Source organism: Pongo pygmaeus, chromosome 21, assembly GCF_028885625.2.
Source record: "Pongo pygmaeus isolate AG05252 chromosome 21, NHGRI_mPonPyg2-v2.0_pri, whole genome shotgun sequence".
In the NCBI taxonomy this organism is placed as follows: Eukaryota; Metazoa; Chordata; class Mammalia; order Primates; family Hominidae; genus Pongo; species Pongo pygmaeus.
The window spans coordinates 10369044-10391794 of NC_072394.2; the positions used below are offsets into that span (position 1 = coordinate 10369044).

At 39.9% G+C, this 22751-nt stretch overlaps 1 protein-coding gene across 6 annotated transcripts in view; it reads left to right on the plus strand.

Annotated features, from left to right (window-relative positions):
- The window catches only part of MACROD2 (mono-ADP ribosylhydrolase 2), a 2112402-nt gene that overhangs the window by 1730999 nt on the left and 358652 nt on the right, over window positions 1-22751 (plus strand). The window contains exon 1 of one of the 6 annotated variants that reach the window (XM_054468218.2): window positions 14460-14652. The exons of the other annotated variants lie outside the window; for them this stretch is intronic. The gene's annotated coding sequence lies outside the window, so the exon portion shown is untranslated. Of the gene's footprint in view, window positions 1-14459; window positions 14653-22751 lie in introns of those variants that run through there. 6 annotated transcript variants of the gene reach the window in all.

The window sequence follows — 22751 nt, forward strand, 5'->3', positions numbered from 1 at the left end:
TGCAGCTGTGCTGAATCTTGTTTCTTCTAGGAAACCACGACCTTCTAACCTCCAGCCTTTCACCTGGAACTCTTTCCCTTCCACTACTGCCTGGGTAATGACTTTGCCATCACAGTTCTGTCAAGTTAGGACTTTCTTCAGAAAGTTTCCTGTGACCTTTTCCAGCCCTCTGACAATTTCAGTTTGTTGCTCTTTTTTGAGGGGCCAAGAAATCTGCATGCACCGACCCCATCACTTTGATGGGGTCAGTTTGCTACTCGATATTGAAATGGACTGTTTAGGCCTCAATTTCCTCCTATAGACTGTTGGCTCTTCCATGGCAGAGTATGTGTGTTATTTACCACTTTATCCATTGCACAGTGCCTGGCACTTATTAGTTATCAATAAATGTCTGTATATTTATGAAGGAAGGAAGTAATGAAGGATGAAATGAATAGAGCATGACCTACAAGGGAAAAGTCACAGAGGTGGAAATGATGAGTTGGCCCAAAGACAATGAGATGATTGATGGGTTTAAACTTTAACTGTGATGTCATTTTCTCCTAAATGTGCAATATGCCATAATTTTTTTCAGTAAACTAGGGGTTGAGACATTTTCGCTGCTTGAATAGAGACAGAAAAATAGGATAAATTGAAAATATTTTCCAGTGGTAATTTATTAGATGCCTGTAAAAGAAGGAACATGAGGTTTTCAGGGTTCAAGTGGATTTCTCATTCTTCAACACAAAAACACTTTGAGAGTTGTATAAAAGATGTGAAAATCACTTTAGAAAACAGGGTCTACTTGGGGAAGGGAATTGCCAGGAAAATGCCATTATTGCAAAAAGTTCATTTAAATAGGCTTAATATATCTACCTATTTAGTGCCCACTATATATATAAAGCAGTAGAAGGGTCAGCTGAAAATAGAATAGGTAGTAGAAAGGGGCTTTCAATCAAAAGCCACAATTATTAGTCAAATAAAATACAATTTGTTGGCCAGGCATGGTGGCTCATGCCTGTAATCCCAGCACTTTGGGAGGCCAAGGTGGGCAGATCACATGAGACCAGGAGTTCGAGACAAGCCTGGCCAACATGGCAAAACCCCGTCTCTACTAAAAATACAAAAATTAGCCGGGCATGGTGGCGCACGCCTATAGTCCCAGCTACTTGGGAGACTGAGGCAGGAGGACCACTTGAGCCCAGGAGGTGGAGGTTGCAGTGAGCCAAGATCGTGCCACTGCACTCCAGCCTGGGTGACAGAGTGAGACTCCATCTCAAAAAAAAAAAAAAACAATTTGTTGTATATATCATAATTGACAGAACAAGACCCTGTCTCAAAAAAAAATCACCAAGGAACTTTCTTTCTTTTATATTTCTAAAGCTAGTTTCTATTTTTTTTTTTTTGCATTTTTTTCCATTCTGTGATGGCAAAAGAAAATCTAACCAACCCCAGGATTTTTTTAGTTGCTTCAAGTTGAAATGCAGCCCCTTCAGAATTGCTCCTCTTAGTCTTCTCTCTGGGACTCCAGCCCAGGGAGCAGCTCTATCACTTAATAGTAGTGTGTCTTGAGCAACTTGTCTTATATATTTGTGCCTCCATATCTCATTGATGAAATAGATTTAATAATACCTTTCTCAGAAGATCACTGTGAGAATTGAATTAAATGAAATTATATATATATATTATAGAGATATATATATATCGCATAGTGCTGACAACATAGTAAGCACGTGATAAATGACAGCAGCTGCTGCTGCTCCTCTTCCTCTTCCTGTTACTGTCATGGCGATCAACATCATCATCATCATAAGTTCCATAATGGAAGGGCACAGTACCCTGGAGCATCTGGACACTGGTCATTGACTTTCTATTCTGACATTGGTTGTCCTTTGGTCATTGTCCTGTATTCCCATTTACATCTGCTGAGGTTTCTGTCATGCCATACTCTGAATCTTCCTCAAACAGAACAGGTGAAGCCTCCTCAGGTTGGCCAGTGCTCCCTGGGACCACTGGAAGCTTAGGGTGCAGGAAGGCTGACTTAGACTTTGTATTCTTGACATACTCTGGTTTTCAAGTTTCAGGCTACAAATTTCTGTTCCTTTCCAATTGCCCTGGACTCATTGGGAATTTCTAATGCTCCCGCCACATAAAACATTTGCTAGGTGGTGGCAGCAGGAGGTGCAAGTGTGGGGAGCAGGGTGGAAAAGGACTATACTAAACTCCTTAGCTCTCTTCTTCAGCTTTCCTCTTTTTTTGGTTAAGTTTACGAAAGCTGGTTGCTCATCTGTTGTTTATACACTCGGGTTTTTGAAAATCAAATGTCCTTTCTCTCAACTTACTGTCTCTCTGTGGAATTTCAAAAGTCAATGTAGAAATTTCAGCAAGAATTTCCCATCATTTGCTTTCTGTCCTGCTATAATTGTCATGCCCGTTGCCTGAGGCCATGGTCTCTGCCATGAGTTTAGTTTTAACAAGCAAAAAGTAATGAATTATCAGGAAGGAAAATAATTTAGGTTAATAGTAAAATATTTCCTTGCTACATGACAATGTGAAGAGCTGACTGCCATAAGAGATCTAAGAAACACTAAAAAGTACAAAAAAATAGGACATTAGTTGTCCTTTGGACATTGTCATATATTCCCATTTGCATTTTCTGAGGTTTCTGTCATTTCTGTCGTACCATACTCTGAATCTTCCTCAAACAGAACAGATGAAGTCTCCTCAGGTCAGCCAGTTCTCCCTGGGACACAGGAACCAGAGAAGCATCAATGCATAGAAGCGTCAGTATTGGAAATGGGTCTTGAAGGAGCAATCTGATATTGACAGCAGATGTATCAGGGAGGGAACACATAAGCAAACTCATAGATAAGTTAACATGCTTTGAGATGTTTAGGAAAAAGTGAAGAATCTGGTGTGTTCAAAGTATAGATTCCCAGGGCTGCTCGATTTGCTTCAATGTGTGAAGAATACTGAATGCCATAGAGTTGTGATTCTATATTCTTCTAAATATAAGTTTTAAAAATACCTTGATATATGGAAAATGAAAATGGCCTCTACATTTATTTTGATGCATACAATATGCACAAACTTTCTGAAAGTGAATTTGACATACATATTCTCAAATAAATTGCCTTTTCTTTTTCAATAGGTCCTATGCCATATGAATGTGAAGAGGCAAGGGCAAGGAATTCACACAAAAAGATAGAGGGGGTATATATGGTCATTAAAATATGAAAAATGTAAGATGAAATCTTAACAATGGTTAGTAATGCTTTTTAATAAGCAGCTAATGCCAATCACTGACATTTATCATATGATGTGTTGTCGTGGATAACAAGTATTTATTGCTCACTTAACATGTGCCAGTCATTTTGCTGGATACTAGGAGGACATTGTTCAAAAAGGTAGACTGGGCCAGGCGTGATGGCTCACGCCTGTAATCCCAGCACTTTCGGAGGCCAAGGCAGGCAGATCACCAGAGGTCAGGAGTTCGAGACCAGCCTGGCCAACATGGCGAAACCCCGTATCTACTAAAAATATAAAAATTAGCTGGGCATGGTGGTGAGCACCTGTAGTCCCAGCTACTCAGGAGGCTGAGGCAAGAGAATTGCTTGAACCCGGAAGGTGGAGGTGGCAGTGAGCCGAGATATTGCCACTACGGTCTAGCCTGGGTGACAAGAGTGAGATTCCATCTCAAAAAAAAAAAAAAAAAGAAAAACAGATAGATTGGGCCCTGCTCCTTGGACCTTAGCTTTTCGAGCGTGGAGTCACACAATAAATCTGGACAAACATAAATTAAAAAGATAACAGATTTTCATAAGATCTGTGGGGGAAAAACAGCATCGTGATTGTGATAGAGAACAACTGGGGAGCTTCGTGTAGACAAGGTGATCAGCAAAGATCTGAAGGAGAAGGTTATATTTGAAGTACAATCTAAAGAAGAAGGATTTAGCCCTATGAAGAATCAGAAGAAAGCATTCAGGCAAAGAAAACATCTAGTAAAATTTTTAAGATTGGAATAAGCTTATACACTCAAAGACTACATGGGAGGCAGCAGGCGAGTGAGCCCTGGGGGAGGAGTGGTGTGGAAGGACATTGGAGAGGCAGGCACGGTACAGACCCCCAGGGTCTCAGGTGGAAGTATATCTGGGAGCAGGGGACACCTTGCCTCCTCTAAACACTTTCTCCAAAAGGAGAACTCTCTAATGGTTGGTGACGATTATGAAAAGATATGGTGGAGAAAGGCCTGTGAGATTCACAGTGTTGACATCAGAAGTCAGTCCATGGGGCCAGCAAAAGGTGTTGTCCTCTGTGATAATCAGTTCTATCCCAACCAAAGGCACAACCCCTCCATTCACCATTGCTGATCACAATCAGGCTATGAGAATCAGCTCGAGCTTAGCCTGCAAGTCATGGTCAGGAACTCTAGTTGTGAGTGCAATGAAAAACCATCGAATGGTTTTAGGTAGAGGAGCGCATGACCAGACTTACATTTATGAAAAATCTGTGTCTGCTGTGTGCAGAATGCTTTTGGAGACAGGGAGAATGGATATAATCAGGGCAGCCAGGAAGGAGGCAATTGCAGCAACACCACAGGTGAGGGAAGATGAATGGTGCTCTAGCATATTGACAATTAGTATGACATGTGGCAGATACTTTTGTAGGTAGCATAGACAGTTTTTGCAGGATAATCTGGGGTGGCAAGGGACAAAAGGAAGGGAAAAATCAAGGATGATTCTTAGGAATTTGATTTAGGAAAATGATGCACTGTGGTGGTGTGATTTACTGAGATAAAGATGAGAAAGAAACAAGTTAAAGTTCCGTTTTAGTCATGCCAAGTATGGGATATCTTTAATCTGGCTGGAGTAGAGACCAACTTGGCATTTGGATATAGGATGAGGGCACCACCATAAGGATCTGAATGTCGAGGGACCAGACTGGGCTGGAAAAATACATTTGGAAGACATAGGCACATGGATGATATTTAAAGCCACGGGCTGAATAAAAGCACATAGAGAATCCTTTCTTTTTAATAACTGTGAGTATGAATTTTTGAACACCATAAACCCACCCCTTTCCCTAGTATAATGCCTCCCTGAATAAGTGGAATGTTCTGTATACACTAAATTAAACAACTGTGGTCTTGCCTTCTAAAAACTCAAAATCTAAAATAGACCATGATGACATGACCAACCAAGATTCCATCTCTCCTCTTTTCCCTGAGCCTTTGTAGTAATAACTCATCCTAGTATTACAGTCTGCAGGGACCTTTGTATTTATTATGTCGTTTTTCTTTTTTGTCCTTGCAGCCATCCTTGAAGTGGGAAGGTTGTGTATAATCTCTTATTTGATGGACTGAGCAAGTCTCTAAGCAGGTATTTTTATTCCTACTTTAGGTTTATGAGAATGCAGGCCCCAAAAGTTTAAGCAACTTCTCTGGTCAAGGTTACAAAAGTAGTGAGTAGGATTGACAGAGGGAAAGTTGCTCTGACTTCAGAGTTCTAAGGGATCTAGTTTTAGATGAAAACCTCCTGGATATGTCAACCTTCCCAAATAAATAGAGCAAGTAGACTCAATAAGAATTGAGTCATATCCCTGCTCTCCATTTGTTAGTTGGCTGACCTTGGATGTAACATAAGCATCATAGCCTTGATTTTTCAATCTGCTGAACAGGATGCTATTATCTACCTCTCAAGTTATTTGTAAATTAATACATCCATCTATTTACTCAACTATCCACTCACTAATTTATTCTTTCATGTATCAAACGTATTAGGTACTAAACTCCTACTATGTGCCAGGTACCATTTTAGGCATTGGGCTACATCTATGTAGAAAATAAAGCTGCTGCCCTTCTGGGACCTGTATCCTTTGGAGGAAGCCGTCAATGACTAGTCAACAAATTAATATAAACTAGAACATTAGATGGTGGCAAGAGAAAATATAGCAGTCCTGTGGCTCATGAGAAGTTGGGGAAGGCTTCTCTAAGTAGGGACGTAGACAAGGATTAAATGAGATTATGCATGGAATGTGCTTAGCATGGTGCCTGGCGCTCACTATGGAGCCAAACAGTCCTGGAAAGAGAAGAGTTGAAAAGCAAACATGGGTGTTGCCCAGTACTTCTTGCTTGCTGCCCAGCCTAGAGAGAGCCTCTGCTTTTGGGATTCTTTCATCCCACTGGCTAAGTTATGAGATAATTTCTGACCTCTTTATCCTATGTCATTGAGCATGTAATGACTCCAACTGCTGTTTTTCTGAATCTGTTCTCACCGAACACCTTCTAATCATGATTTAATTTCTCATGTAAATCTGCTCACCTGCAGAGAATATTCTGATCATATAGTTTTCAAGTACCGGGCCTCGGTTCTTAGATACTTTTCATTATATGATCATATAGAGACACTCTAATTATAATTGGGTTTCCTGTGTAGTTTGGCCACATGGAGAGAGTATGCTGATCGGATGGACTTTGATTATTCTAGTTCCTGTGACAGCTTTTGCTCATTATAAGTTAAGCAACTGCCATCCTGATTGAACACATTCACCTCCTGAACTTAGGTAATACCGTGCCTGGCATGTGGTAGGCACTCAATGAATGTCTACTGATTGATGGATTGAGACTTCTCTCAGGCCCATGGCAAAATCAAACTTCCAAGGGTAAATCCACCAAGGGGATGATGAACATAACCCTCCTAGGCCTCCCAAGAGTCAGCATACCTGTCTTTCCCAGGCATCCACCGAGTGTCACTTCATAGACTGAGCACAGGGGCCATTTTTTCTATATCAGCAATAGCTTTGAACTCTTGCTTCAACCTATTCCAGGGTTGAGAGGGAAAATTGGAAAGTCAAGCAGGGTGACAGCAGAACTGTGAAGAACTGTGCTTCTCACTCCAAGTAAGCCCAGCTGCCAGGCAAATTCAAGAGCAGAGGTCCCAAATGCAGTTATATTTCTGGGAGCAATGCTTCCCTTTATCTTCAGAACCCTGGAAGGGCAGAGAAAAGGCGAGGGCAGGGGTAGGGTGGTGGGACCCACTTGGCTCCTGTTGATGGTAAAGAAGTACAGGACCTCAAATCCTAATGACAAAAGTAATAGTAATATGATTCACTTATGACTCAGCAGACATTACACTTCATACTTGATCCTATCATTTCCCTTCATTTTACCCACCCAAAGGCCATTGCATATATTAGCTGGTGATAGGGTTTGGCTTTGTGTCTCCACTCAAATCGCATTTTGAATTGCAACCCCATGTGTTAGGGAGGAACCTGGTGGGAGGTCATTGGATTATGAGAGCAGTTTCCTCCATGCTGTTCTCATGATAGTGAATGAGTTCTCATGAGATTTGATGGTTTAAAAGTGTGGCACTTCCCACTCCTCTCTCTCTCCTGCTCCACCATGCTAAAGATGTGTTTGCTTCCCCTTTGCCTTCCACCATGATTGTAAGTTTCCTGAGGCCTTCCAATCATGCTTCCTGTTAAGCCTGCAGAAATGTGAGTCAATTAAAACTCTTTTCTTCATAGATTACCCAGTCTGAGGTAGTTCTTTATAGCAGTGTGAAAATGGACTAATACAGCTGGAAACCCTCTTCTCTTTGATTCAAACTGACAATTTTCAGAAATGCATAATGACAATTTCTGGCTTTTGGGCTAAAGAAACACTACGCATGAACTCATTGGTTTCTCTGTGAGATAGAGCCCAGTCACTTTATCTCTTTGAGCTTCACACCAAGAGATAGTGTCTTGTATCCTATTAGGTATGTAGAAGTATCTTGCTGTTTGCTACCTGTGGATTCATTCCTCCCGTAGTTCACCTTCTATAACTATTCTTGAGGGCAGGACTTGATGATTGGCAACTGATAGAGATTTCCATTCCTCTACTTTCCCAGCTCGCTCTCTTCTCACACATACTGCTGGCTACTTGCCCTGTGAAGCCGAGCAGAATCTGGAAACTTCAGCTTCACCAAGCCATCAATAAATGGAGAAAACTGAGTAAATATAACTGAGACCCAGTTGTTAAAAACAAGACAACATCACTGATCATCACTGATTTCTTTCCTACAGGTCATGTTATCACTCGTTTCTTTTATTTCTTTTTTAAAAATTATTATTATTATTTTCATAAGTTATTGGGGTACAGTGGTATTTGGTTACATGAATAACTTCTGTAGTGGTGATTTTTGAGATTTTGGTGCACATATCGCCCGAGCAATACACACTCTACCATATTTGTAGTCTTTTAATCCCTTGCCCCCCTCTCTCTCTTCCCCCCGAGTCCCCAGAGTCCATTGCATCATTCTTACGCCTTTGCATCCTCATAACTTAGCTCCCACCTATCAGTAAGAACATACAATGTTTGGTTTTCCATTGCTGAGTTACTTCACTTAGTATAATAGTCTCCAATCTCATCTAAGTCACTGCAAATGCTGTTAATTCATTCCTTTTTATGGCTGCATAGTATTCCATCATATATATATCTCACAGTTTCTTTAGCCACTTGTTGATTGATGGGCATTTTGGTTGGTTGCACGATTTTGCTGTTGTGAATTGTGCTGCTATAAACATGCATGTGCAAGTATCTTTTTCAAATAATGACTTATTTTCCTCCGGGTAGATACCTAGTAGTGGAATTTCTGGATCAAATGGTAGTTCTACTTTTAGTTCTTTAAGGAATCTCCACACTGTTTTCCATAGTGGCTGTACTAGTTTACATTCTCACCAGCAATGTAGAAGTGTTCCCTGTTCACCGCATCTACACCAACAGCTACTGGTTTTTGATTTTTTTATTATGGCCATTCTTGCAGGAGTAAGGTGGTATCACATTGTGGTTTTGATTTGCATTTCTCTGATCATTAGTGATGTTGAGCATTTTTTCATATATTTGTTGGCCATTTGTATATCTTCTTTTGAGGATTGTCTATTCATATCCTTAGCCCACTTTTAGATGGGATGTTTGTTTTTTTTTCTTATTGATCTGTTTGAGTTCATTGTAGATTCTGGATATTAGTCCTTTGTCAGATGTATAGACTGTGAAGATTTTCTCCCCACTCTACAGCAGAGTAGACTGTCTGTTTACTCTGCTGACTGTTCCTTTTGCTGTGCAAAAGCTCTTTAGTATAATTAGGTCCCAGCTATTTATCTTTGTTTTTATTGCATTTGCTTTTGGGTTCTTGGTCATGAAATCCTTGCCTAAGCTAATGTCTAGAAGAGTTTTTCCAATGTTATCTTCTAGAATTTTTATAGTTTCAGGTTTTAGGTTTAAGTCCTTAATCCATCTTGAGTTGATTTTTGTATAAGGATGAGGATCCAGTTTCATTTTACAAGTGGCTAGCCAATTATCCCAGCACCATTTGTTGAAAAGGGTGTCCTTTTCCCACTTTATGTTTTTGTTTGCTTTGTTGAAGTTCAGTTGTCTGTAACTACTTGGGTTTATTTTTGGGTTCTCTATTCCGTTCCAGTCTATGTGCCCATTTTTATACTAGTACCACACTGTTTTGGTGACTATGGCCTTATAGTACAGTTTGAAATCAGGTAGTGTGATGTCTCCAGATTTGTTCTTTTTTCTTAGTCTTACTTTGGCTGTGTGGGCTCGTTTTTGGTTCCATATGAATTTTAGAATTTTTTTTCTAATTCTGTGAAGAATAACAGTGGTATTCTGTTGGGGGTTGCATTGAATTTGTACATTGCTTTTGGCAGTATGGTCATTTTCACAATATTAATTCTACCCATCCATGAGCATGGGATGTTTTTCCATTTGTTTGTGTAGTCTTTGATTTCTTTCTGGTTTTTTTTTTTTTTTGAGACAGAGTCTTGCTCTGTCACCCAGGATGGAGTGCAGTGGAGCAATCTCAGGCTCATTGCAACTCCTCCACCTGCTGGGTTCAAGCAATTCTCCTGCCTCAGCCTCCTGAGTAGCTGGGACTACAGGCATGTGCTTCCACACTTGGCTAATTTTTGTATTTTTAGTAGAGATGGGGTTTCACCATGTTGGTCAGGCTGCTCTTGAACTCCTGATCTCGTGATCCACCCGCCTCGGCCTCTCAAAGTGCTGGGATTACAGGCATGAGCCACCAAGCCCAAAAGTCTTTGATTTCTTTCAGCAGTGTTTTGTAGTTTTCCTTGTAGAGGTCTTTTGACTCCTTTGTTAGGCATATTCCTACGTATTTTTTTTTCAGCTATTACAATAGGGGTTGAGTTCTTGATTTGATTCTCCACATGGTCGCTGTTTGTGTGTAGAAGAGCTACTGATTTGTGTACATTAATCTTGTATCTGGAAACTTTGCTGAATTCTTTTATCAGTTCTAGGAGCTTTCTGGAGGAGTCCTTGGGGTTTTCAAGGTAAACAATCTTATCATCAGCAAACGGTGACAGTTTGACTTCCTCTTTACCGATTTGGATGCCCCTTATTTCTTTCTCTTGTCTGATTGCTCCCTCTAGGACTTCCAGTACTATGTTGAAGAGGAGTGGTGAGAGTGGGCATCCTTGTCTTGTTCCAGTTCTCAGAGGGAATGCTTTCAACTTTTCCCCATTCAGTATTACATTGGTTGTGGGTTTGTCATAGATGGCTTTTATTACATGAAGGTATGTCCTTTGTATGCCAATTTTGCTGAGAGTTTTAATCATAAAGAGATGCTGGATTTTGTGGAATGCTTTTTCTGCATCTATTGAGATGATCATGTGATTTTTTGTTTTTAATCTGTTTATGTGGTGTATCGCATTTATTGACTTGCATATGTTAAACCTTCCCTGCATTCCTGTTATGAAACCCATTTGATCCAGGTGGATTATCCTTTTCAGATGCTGTTGGATTCAGTTAGTTAGTATTTTGTTAAGGATTTTAGCATCTATGTTCATCAAGGATATTGGTCTGTAGTTTTCTTTTTTGGTTATGCCCTTTCCTTGTTTTGGTATTAGGGTGATGCTGGCTTCATAGAATGAATTAGGAAGGATTCCTTCTTTCTCTATCTTGTGGAATTGTGTCAAAAGGATTGGTACCAATTCTTTTTTGAATGTCTGGTAGAATTCTACTGTGAATCTGTCTAGTCCTGGACTTTTTTTTTTTTTTGGTAATTTTTTAGTTACCATTTCAATCTTGCTGCTTGTTATTGGTCTGTTCAGGGTATCTAATTCTTACTGATTTAAGCTAGGAGGGTTGTATTTTTCTAAGAATTTATCCATCTCTTCTAGGTTTTCTAGTTTATGTGCATAAAGGTGTCCATTGTAGCCTTGAATAATCTTTTTTTATTTCAGTGGTGTAGGTTGTAATATCTCTTGTTTCATTTGTTAGTAAGGTTATTTGGATTTTCTCTCTTCTTTTCTTGGTTAATCTTGCTAATGATCTATCAATTTTATTTATCTTTTCAAAGAACCAGCTTTTGTTTTATTTATCTTTTGTATTGTCTTTTTTGTTTCAATTTCATTTAGTTCTGCTCTGATCTTGGTTATTTCCTTTCGTCTGATGGGTTTGGGTTTGGTTTGCTCTAGTTTCTCTAGTTCCTTGAGATGTGACCTTAGATTGTCTGTTTGTGCTCTTTCAAACTTTTTGATGAAGGCATTTAGGGCTATGAACTTTCCTCTTAGCGCTCCCTTTGCTGTATCCCAGAGGTTTTGATAGGTGGTGTCATTATTGTCATTCAGTTTGAAGAATTTTTTAATTTCCATATTGATTTCGTTTTTGACCCAATGCTCATTTAGGAGCAGGTTATTTAATTTCCATGTATTTGCATGGTTTTGAAGGTTCCTTTTAGAATTGAGTTCCAATTTTATTCCACTGTGGTCTGAGACAGTGCTTGTTATAATTTCAATTTTCTTAAATTTATTGAGGCCCCTTTTATGGCCTATCTAATGGTCTATCTTGGAGAAAGTTCCATGCACTGTTGAATACAATGTGTATTCTGTGCTTGTTGGATGAAATGTTCTGTATATATCTGTTAAGTCCATTTGTTCCAAGGTATAGTTGAAATCCATTACTTCTTTGTTGACTTTCTGTCTTGATGATCTGTCTAGTGCTGTCAGTGGAGTACAGAAGTCCCCCACTATTGTGTTGCTGTCTATCTCATTTCTTAGGTCTGTTAGTAATCGTTTTATAAATTTGGGAGCTCTAGTGTCAGGTGCATATATGTTTAGGATAGTGATATTTTCCTGTTAGACAAGGCCTTTTGCCATTACATAAAGTCCCTCTTTGTCTCTTTTAACCACTGTTGCTTTAAAGTTTCTTTTGTCTGATATAAGAATAGCTACCCCTGCTTGCTTTTGGTGTCTATTTGCATGAAATGCCTGTTTCCACCCCTTTACTTTAAGTTTATGTGAGTCCTTACGTGTTAGGTGAGTCTCCTGAAGGCAGCAGATGGTTTGTTGATGAGTTCTTATCCATTCTGCAGTTCTGTATCTTTTAAGTGGAGCATTTAGGACAGTTACATTCAACGTTAGTATTGAAATGTGAGGTACCATTGCATTCATCATGCTCTTTGTTGCCCGTGTACTTTGGTTTTGTTTTTTTGTTTTTGCTTTTAACTTGTATTTTTGTTTTATAGGTCCTGTGTGATTTATGCTTTAAAGAGTTCTGTTTTGATGTGGTTCCAGGATTTGTTTCAAGATCTAGAACCCCTTTTAGCAGTTCTTGTAGTGGTGGCTTGATAATGGCGAATTCTCTCAGCATTTGTTTGTCTGAAAACTACTGTATCTTTCCGTCATATATGATGGTTAGTTTCCCTGGATACAAAATTCTTGACTAATGATTGTTTTGTTTAAAGAGGCTGAAGATATGGCCCCAATCCCTTCTAGCTTGTAGGGTTTCTTCTGAGAAATCTGCTGTTAATCTGATAGGTTTTCCTTCATAGGTTACCTGGTGCTGCTGTCTCACAGCTCTTAAAATTCTTTCCTTCATCTTAACTTTGGATAACCTGATGACAATGTGCCTAGGTGAAGATCTTTTTGTGATGAATTTCCCAGGTGTTCTTTGTGCTTCTTGTATTTGGCTGTCTAGGTCTCTAGCAAGGCCAGAGAAGTTTTCTTCGATTATTCCCCCAAATATGTTTTCCAAGCTTTTAGAATTGTCTTCTTCCTCAGGAACACTGATTATTCTTAGGTTTGGTCATTTAACAGAATCCCAGACTTCTTGCAGGCTTTGTTCATATTTTCTTACTCCTTTTACTTTGTCTTTGTTGTGGATTGGGTTAATTCGAAGACCTTGTCTTCGAGCTCTGGATTTCTTTCTTCTACTTGTTCAATTCTATTGCTGAGACTTTCCAGAGCATTTTGCATTTCTAAAAGTGCATCCAGAGCTTCCTGAATTTTTTATTGTTTTTTCTTTAAGCTATCTATTTCATTGAATATTTCTCCCTTTACTTCTTGTATTATTTTTTGGATTTCTTTGCATTGGGCTCTGCCTTTCTCTGGTCCCTCCCTGATTAGCTTACTAATTAACCTCCAGAATTATTTTTCAGGTAAGTCAAGGATTTCTTCTTGGTTTGGATCCATTGCTGGTGAACTAGTGTGATTTGCTGGGGGGTGTTGAAGAGCCTTGTTTTGTCATATTACCAGGGTTGGTTTTCTGGTTCCTTCTCTGGGTAGGCTCTGTCAGAGGGAAGGTCTAGGGCTGAAGGCTGTTGTTCATATTTTTTCGTCCCAGGGGGTGTTTCCTTGATGTAGTACTCTCCCTGTTTTCCTATGGATGTGGCTTCCCGATAGCTGAACTGCAGTAATTGTTGTCTCTCTTCTGGGTCTAGCCACCCAGGGAGTCTACCTGGCTCCAGGCTGGTACTGGGTGTTGTCTGCACAGAGTCCTGTGATGTGAACTGTCTATGGGTCTCTCAGCCATGGATACCAGCACCTGTTCTGGTGGAGGTGGTGGAGGGTGCAATGGAATGCATGAGGGTCCTTAGCTTTGGTGGTTTAATACTCTGTTTTTGTGCTGGTTAGCCTCCTGCCAGGAGGGGGCGCTTTCCAGAAAGCATCAGCTATAGTAGTATGGAGAGTGACCAGTGGTGGATGGGGCCCTAGAACTCCCAAGATTACATGCCCTCTGTCTTCCACTACCAGGGTGGGTAGGGAGAAACTATCAGGTGGGGGTGGGGTTAGGCATGTCTGAGCTCAGACTCTGCTTGGACAAGTCTTGCTGCGGCTGCTGTGGGGGGTGGAGGTGAGATTCCCAGGTCACTGGAGTTGTGTACCTAGGAGGAATATGGCTGCCTCTGCTAAGTCACGCAGGTTGTCAGGGAAGTGGGGGAAAGCCAGCAGTCACAGGCCTTACCCAGCTCCCATGCAAACCAAAGAGCCGCCAGTGTCTCCCCTGCCACAGCCTCGAGTTTGTTTCCAGGCGGAGGGTGAGACGGGCCTGAAAACTTGCCCAAGGCCATACACCTCCCAGCTGTGAAAGAAAGGGCTTTAGTTCTTCCCCCACCTGTGACATCTGCATGCCAGATTTGTGCCCTCCCCTGAGTTGTTGCCAGGAGGCTTCTCAGTCCATTCAAATTGTTACAAAGTTCGACTAGAGAATTCCTTCTCCCTGTGGAGTTTTACCCCCTGCTCTTCTGGCCATCCTTCCAATGGATCCTTGTGGTGCCAGGCAGGAATGGGCTGCTTGGGGACCCAGGAAGCCCCCAGGGCCTTTCTGCTGCTTCCTCTACCCTCCCCCGCACCTTCACTCGACTCACTAACTTGACTCAGCTCCAGGTAAAGTCAGAAATTTCTGCAAACAGGCCTTCAGCTTCTCCAGTGGGGGTGTGTGTTTGGGAGAGGAGGGTCTCCCTTTCTCAGTTCCACAGTTGGGGCACTCAATATTTGGGGGTCTCTCGGGTCCTGCAGGAGCAGTCTGCTTCCTTCAGAGGGTCTGTGGGTCCCTTTGGGATTGCTGGTTTGTTCTTGCAATTCTGGAGCTAAAATTCACAATGCCAGCCTCTGCATGCTGCTCTGTCTAGAGCTGCAATCTGGTCTTGCCTCCCATCTGACATGATCCCAGGAGCTCTCTGAGAGAGCAACCCAAAGGAGGTGAGAGAGATCCGGAGTCCCGGATGTGAGGGGGCATCAGGCTGCAAGGATGCGGCACTGGCGACGGTTTCGCAGGGGCATCTGTTCCCTTGGGGCGTGGAATCCCTGCTCCACCACTGCCCCAAAGTGCCTTTGCTGCAAGATTTGCTGAGCTTAGCGGTCTGCCCGTTTCTTTTATTTCTTTCTCTTAATTTTCCCCCTGAATGTTTGGTTTCTCTGGCAAGCCCAAACATGTGAGATTATATGTGAGGCATATTTATTTACATAAAGATGTGTGTTTTTTCTTAACTCAGCATTTACATGTAGCTTGGCCAAGTTAATTAACTGTATAAGACCTCAATTTTGTTGTCTTTTAAAACAAGGCAGCTGTATTAGATTAGTGGTTTTCAAAGTCTGTTAGATGGTAAAGTGCCTGCAAGCCTTGGCCTGCTTTGTGGGATACCATGAAATATTAATACCCAGAGCTAGACTTAATAACCACACATAGAATTTTGTGATCCGAACTACCATCTTATATATGATTGTAATAGAGACAAAAGTTAGCATGTATGGAGATATAAATCATTAATTCATTCATCTATCACATAAGTGTTATTGAGTGCCTACACAAATGTTTCTCAAACCAGCATTCACCACCTGGAGGACCTATTAAAATACAGATCACTGAGCCCCATTCAGCTTTTTAACAGGCGATGCTCATGTTGGTTCAGCTGATCTGGGAACCAAATTTTGAGAACTGCTGACCTCCACTAGTCCAGCCCACGAATTGGCAAACTACAGTCCCTGAGCCAAATCTGGCCCTTTCTTCTTTTTGTAAGTTTCATTGGAGCACCTCACATTTATTTATGTATTGTCCATAGCAGCTTTTGTGCCACAATGGCAGAGTTTAGTAGTTGTGACAGAGACTATGGCCTGGAAACTTACAATATTATCCGTGATTTTCCACACGAAAATCTGCAGTCTAGGTTTTATATGCAATAAGTCATGTACAAAAGTGTGGAGCTGATGTCCTGATGGAGCTTACATTCTAACAGGGCACTAAAAATTTAGTGAGATTTAAAGAAAAAGTATAGGAGAACATCTTAATTGAGGTATTCTACTTTCAATTATTCATAACCTTATTATTACATATTTACTTCTTTTAAGGATAACATCTTCATTCATATTTCTATAACTCTAGCTCATGTTCCAGTGGCTTCAAGTTTGCATGATTAAAATATCTCTAAACCATTCTTTTCCTCTCAGTACTTTCTCCTTTCAGTGTATTCTAGGTAACATTTCCAGAGAAAATATCCTTAATATAGTTATGAATTGATGATTGCCTCCAGAATAAGATTTTATAAAAGTAATTTTGACTTTATTTTAGATTCAGGGAGTACATTTACAGGTTTGTTATAGGAGTATATTGGGTGATGCTGAGGTTTGGGGTGCAGATGGTCTCATCACCCAGGTAGTAAATAGTACCCAATAGGTAGTTTGTCAGCCTATGCCCCCTTCTCTTCTCCCCAACCAGTAGTCCCTAGTGTCTATTATTCAGATCTTTATATCCATGAGTACTCACTGTTTAGCTCCCACTTATAAGTGAGAACATGTGGTATTTGGTTTCCTGTTCCTACATTAATTTGCTTAGGATGATGGCCTCCAGCTGCATCCATGGTGCTGCAAAACACATGGTTTTATTCTTTTTTATGGCTATGTAGTATTCCAGGGTGTATATGTACCACATTTCGTTTATCCAGTCTACCATTGATGGGCATCTAGTTTGATTCCATGTTTTTGCTATTGTGAACAGTGGTGTGATGAACATACAAGTGCATGTATCTTTTTGGTAGAATGATTTATTTTCCTTTAGGTATGTACCCCATAATGGGATTGCTGGTCAAATGGTATTTCTGTTGTAAGTTCTTTGAGAAATCTCCAACCTGCTTTCCACAGTGGCTGAACTAATTTACATTCCCACAAGCTGTGTATAAGTATTCCCTTTTCTCTGCAACCATGCCAGCATTTGTTGTTTTCTTAAGTTTTTGTTAATGGTCATTCTGACTTGTGTGAGATGCTATTTCATTGTGGTTTTGATCAGCATTTCTCTGACGTTTAGTGATGATGAGTATTTTTTCATGTTTCTTGGCCACTTGTATGTCTTCTTTTGAGAAGAGTCTGTTCATATCCTATGCCCATTTTTAAGGGATTTGTTGTTGTTGTTGTTTTTGTTGTTGTTGTTGAATTGTTTAAGTTCTTATAGATTCTGGATATTAGACCTTTGTTGGATGCATAATTTGTGAATATTTTCTCCCATTCTGTAGGTTATCTGTTTACTCTGTTGATAGTTTCTTTTACTGTCAAGAGGCTTTTTAGTTTAATTAGATCCCACTTGTCAGTTTTTACTGTTGCTGTCACTTTTGGGGACTTAGCCATAAATTCTTTGCCAAGGAAAATCAACATTATTTTTCACAGAATTAGAAAAAACTATTCTAAAGTTCATATGGAACTGAAAAACAAAAAAAGAGCCGAAGTAGACAAAGCAATCCTGAGCCAAAGAACAAAGCCAGAGGCTTTACGTTATCCAACTTCGAACTATACTATAAGGCCACAGTAACCTAAACATCATAGTATTGGTACAAAACAGACACATAGACTAATGGAACAGAATAGAGAACCCAGAAATAAAGCTACACACCTGCAATTAATTATCTGATCTTTGACAAAGTTGACAAATTTAGCAATGGGGAAAGGACAGCCTATTCAACAAACAGTGCTGGGATAGCTGGCTAGCTACATACAGAGCATGAAACTGGACCTCTGCCTTTCACCAAATACAAAAATTAACCCAAGATTGATTAAAGATTTAAATGTAAGACCTCAAGCTATTAGAATTCTACAAGAAAACCTAGGAGATACCCTTCTTGACAGAATAAGGATCTGTTCTAATTATTCCACATTGTGACACCAAACCATGACCACTACTATATCTTCCACCTGACATTTCCCACAGTCTCAGCTCTGCATGGACCTGCCCAGAATGGAGATAGCAATGGGCTTACCATGTTGACACAGCCTCTGTCACTCCCTATTTTCTCTCTGACTCAGGAAGGAGTCACTTCACTCATGTAATTCTTCTGCCAGAACCCTGGAGGTATCTTAACTTACAACCCCCAGTCTATAAACTCTCCACTAAGTCCACACTGATTGACTCACCATCTTCCAAATAAACTTTATTGATTATTTGCTACTAATATGAGTTACTGATGACTAATAACAGATTATCTCAAAATTGTGTTCTTAACACAATAATAGATTTTCCCTTTTAAATCTTGTAATTTCCTTGAGACAGAGTTTGGGGAGTGGCTTATTTTGGTAGTTCTTGCTTTAGAGTGTTTCGTGAAGTTGCACTTACAATGCTGATCTGGATTATTCATCTGAAGGCTCAACTGGGTCTACAGGATCCTCATACAGTGGATGGCTCACTGTTGAGCTGGAAATTGGTGCTGGTATTGCTTTGGACCTCACCTCATGCCATGGAGGCTACTCCTCACAGAGCAAGTGAGGCAAGAAAACAAAACACAAGCCACAATGTCTTAATTTGTAAATTTTTAAAATTTACTTTACAGTGTCTTTTAAGATATAGCCCCAGAAATCACACTCTATTATTTCAGCAATATTATATTTTTGACACAGATCAGTCTTAATTAAAGTGGTAATGACACAGGAGCATGAATACCAGGGGGTGAGAATGACTGACACCATCTTGGAGCCACACCATCCTAACCCCTCCTACTCTAGTCAGGGCTTTTGCCTTTGCTATTGTTTTCCTATTTGAAATGTTTATTTATTTATTTATTTAATTTCCTAAATCTAACCACCTCTTAATGCTCATTTCTGTTCCATCTTCCCCATGACACCTTCTCTGAATCCTTTAGCCTGAAGAAATTGCATCTTCCATTGTTCTCCTGTGATCTCATTATCAATATCACACATTTTAGCAGTTACTCACAGATAGGAAATAATTCCTGTTCACAAATAAAACATTCTGAGGAACTCAGTTCTTCCTATTCGAGGAAATCCTCCACTACTACTACAAAAACCTGCATAAGGCATTGAGAAAAAACCCTCCGTTAGAGATTGAGCTGTATTGTAGTACATAATGTAGTATGAGTAATATTAATATGGTGTATTTGATAGATGTTAGAGATCAGTGTCTACCAGAGCAGTACTACTCAAACTTAATATTTATATGAATCATGTAGGGACCTAGTTAAATGCAGATTGAGATTCTGTGGGTATAAGGTGGGGTTGAGATGCTGCCGTTCTAACAAGCTCCCAGGTGATGCTGAGGCTGCTGGTCCATGGAACACCTTTGAGTAGCAAGGTGCTAGAAGATGGACATAAAATAGACATAAAATAGAATAGGAGTTAAAAGGAGATGGAAAATAAAAGTAGTAAAGAGAATCATGGCTGTGTTCAATCAGTAGAACTGGCAAGGCATAAATATTTGAAGTCACGAATCACTCAAGTATTTCTTTATTGCTCTTTAGTACTGCCCATTATCTGTATACATGCATGTATGTTTTACCTCTTCCAGCCTTGATTATAGGCCCGTTAGGATTGAAGGTGTTCCGGTCACCCATAGAGGTGAAATATAGTTCCCTTTCTGGAGTAGTTGCTCAATGAATGTGTACTGCTTGATTACTCTGCTGCTAATTCTCACGGTCATTTATTAATTTCTATTATTACTTCCCCAAGTTTTCTCCTCTCAAAATATTATAGGAAATTCAAAATACCTATTATAAATTTATGTGTTTTATTTACAGTTCCTTATGATATATAATACAATTCCTCATAAAAAAATAAAATTTTAGTTGGTCTAAATACCAGGTAAATTGACAGGATCAAATTAATAGAAAAAGTATCATGCTCAGGTCACATGTCAAACCAATTAAATCAGTCTTTGAGAGGGGATCCAGGTATTGGTATCTTTTAAAGCCCCATGGGTGATTCCAGAGTGAAGCAAAAGTTGAGGATCACCAGTGTAATTATCATCCTACTATATTTTAAGATAGAATAATTATACTTTATTTTTTATTGTGCTCCAAAGCATTTTTTTTAATGGAGTCTCACTCTGTCACCCAGGCTGGAGTGCAATGGTGTGATCTCAGTTCACTGGAACCTCGGCCTCCTGGGTTCAAGCAATTCTCCTGCCTCAGCCTCCCCAGTAGCTGGGATTAGAGTCACCTGCCACCACGCTTGATTAATTTTTATAGTTTTAGTAGAGACAGGGTTTCACCATGTTGGCCAGGCTGGTCTTGAACTCCTAGCCTCAAGTCTCAGCCTCCTAAAGTGCTGAGATTACAGGCATGAGCCATGGCACCCAGATCCAAAGCATCTTTTACAACATGTAATTTGGAAATATCAGTGAAAACCAATTCAGAGAAAAATGTTTACCTTCCTTTTTTTTCTTACAGAATATAGCTGCTTCAATTTATAAATAAGTATAGATATGCTATAGTAATTTTTGAAATTCTATAGCAAACTAACTTTTCCTTAAATGAATATGGTTTCTTAGTTATCCCAAACTTGTTAATGTAGGTTGTACTTTTTTTTCTTTTAGCAAACACATCAGATCATTTTGCCAAATTATCCTAGTCATTTTAAAAACATAAAGACATTTTGCAAATATTTTATATCTGCCAGTCGAAGTCAGTCTTGGTCCTAAATAGGATGTTGTTACATGCCTGCCTTATAAATGTTAGCATCACGGAAAGCATTTTTGTTTCATTTAGAAATGTTTGAGCTCAGAGGAAATAAAGATACTTATCTTGTTTACTCAGCTTTAGTAACTGCAAAAGGCAGAATAAAGGTAGCCTGCTGGAGTTGCTAGAACCCACATACAGTCAGAATATATGACCTCTCCTTTAAGCTCTGCCTCTTACTAGCTGGGTGACCCTTGGCAAGTCTCTTAACTTCTGTTAGTCTCCATTGCTTCATTTGTTAAGTGAAAGGGTTGAAGTAGAAGGCACATAATATTCTTATACCTGGAAAGTGGTGGGGTGAGGGACTAAGGTCCTTTGAGTGCTTCTTGGTTACACACTGTGAGAAGTGATGTCAAATAATTCACACTCTCAAAAATTTCATGACTCTATAGGAGAATTTTCAAGTGAACAGACACAAAGTCTCTAGATTGTTAAATTGAGCCTATGAAAAATGAAGGAACTTAAAATAAAAAGAGATTAATTGCATTGGTTCTGATTCTCTTATAGAAAAGGAATTTTACACATCGTTAATTCCAATGCTTTGTATTACAGATGAGGAAACCGAGCTCCAAAAATCTCAAATAACTTTCTATTACTGACACATAAAATAGCACACTAATAGGGGATGAAAATTTATCCAGTTTAACAATCCAGTCCTTCATGTCAACCAAAAGCTTCTTTATCACCATCATAATTCAACATTTCATTCTGTATTGAGAAGGAGGTGGATCTAAGATTTATATTTATGATATTCATGATAGTTCAGAGTTTCTGAAACTGACATCACAGGAAGATTTTCACAAGTGGCCCAGATGTGATTCATGGGCCCTGATGTTACAAGTCCAAATTGGCAAACCATGGGCTGCTATCAAAGGAACTAACTTGGATGGCTTTCTGGATAAATATTTCTTTGTAGCTGGATTTACAAAGGTTATCAACCCTCCAGATAAAAAGTCGTGGTTCTTCTATTACCCTAAGAGTCATAGATAGTAAGTTACACAGTAACATATTCATTTTATGTATATACATACATACATATAGTCATGTATAGTAAATTACATGAAAACATCAGTGGTGCCATACACTCACCTGATCCTGGGTGATGGAAATGAGTATGAGGAATTTAAGTAGTTATTCTCAAAGTCTTCCCCAGAGATCAATTAGCTCATCACCATTTTACCATGAGGGTATGCTCAGGGGAGATATGTAACTAAAGTCCTGATAACTTGTACCAGGTGGCTGTTAATCATTCAGTATTCAGTTAGTCAACAAAATCAACAAATAATTATCATGCATCTATAGTATACCAGGCACTTGCTGGGAACTGGGAATATGGTGATTAATAAGACTGTCCATGCCCCCACCTTCATATTCTAGTGGAAAGGGAAAGATATCAAAACATGTTTGCAAGGCTGGGCATGGTGGCTCAGGCCTGTAATTCCAGCACTTTGGGAGGCCGAGTCGGGCGGATTACTTGAGGTCAGGAATTTGAGACCAGCCTGGCCAACATGGGGAAACCCCATCTCTACAAAACTACAAAAATTAGCTGAGAGTGGTGGCTGTAATCCCAGCTGTTTGGGAGGCTGAGGCAGGAGAATAACTTGAACCTGGGAGGCACAGAGTTTGCAGTGAGCAGAGATTACGCCACTGCACTCCAGCCTGGGCAACAGAGTGAGTGAGACTCTGTCTCAACGATAACAAAAACAACAAATACTTACAAAACGTAAAAAAAAAAGTCCCTTTAGATATTTATTAGTGTGATAAGAAAGATGAGAAGGCAAATGCCATGGAGAATAGAGGGTGAAGAGCAAAGGCTGCATGGTGTGGGCAGTCACCGAGTTCTTCTCTTGAAGGCAGTGATGCTTAAACTCAGATGTGAATGTGGAGAGGGACGCAGTGTCACAAAGTTCTGAGGGAAAAGTGTTTCAAGCAGAGGAAGCAGAAAATGCAGTGGTCCTGAGATGAGAACGAGGAGCTTTGTACTTCTGCCAGAAGAGGCATTGTAATAGTATTGGAGATTTGAAATCGTTATTTTAC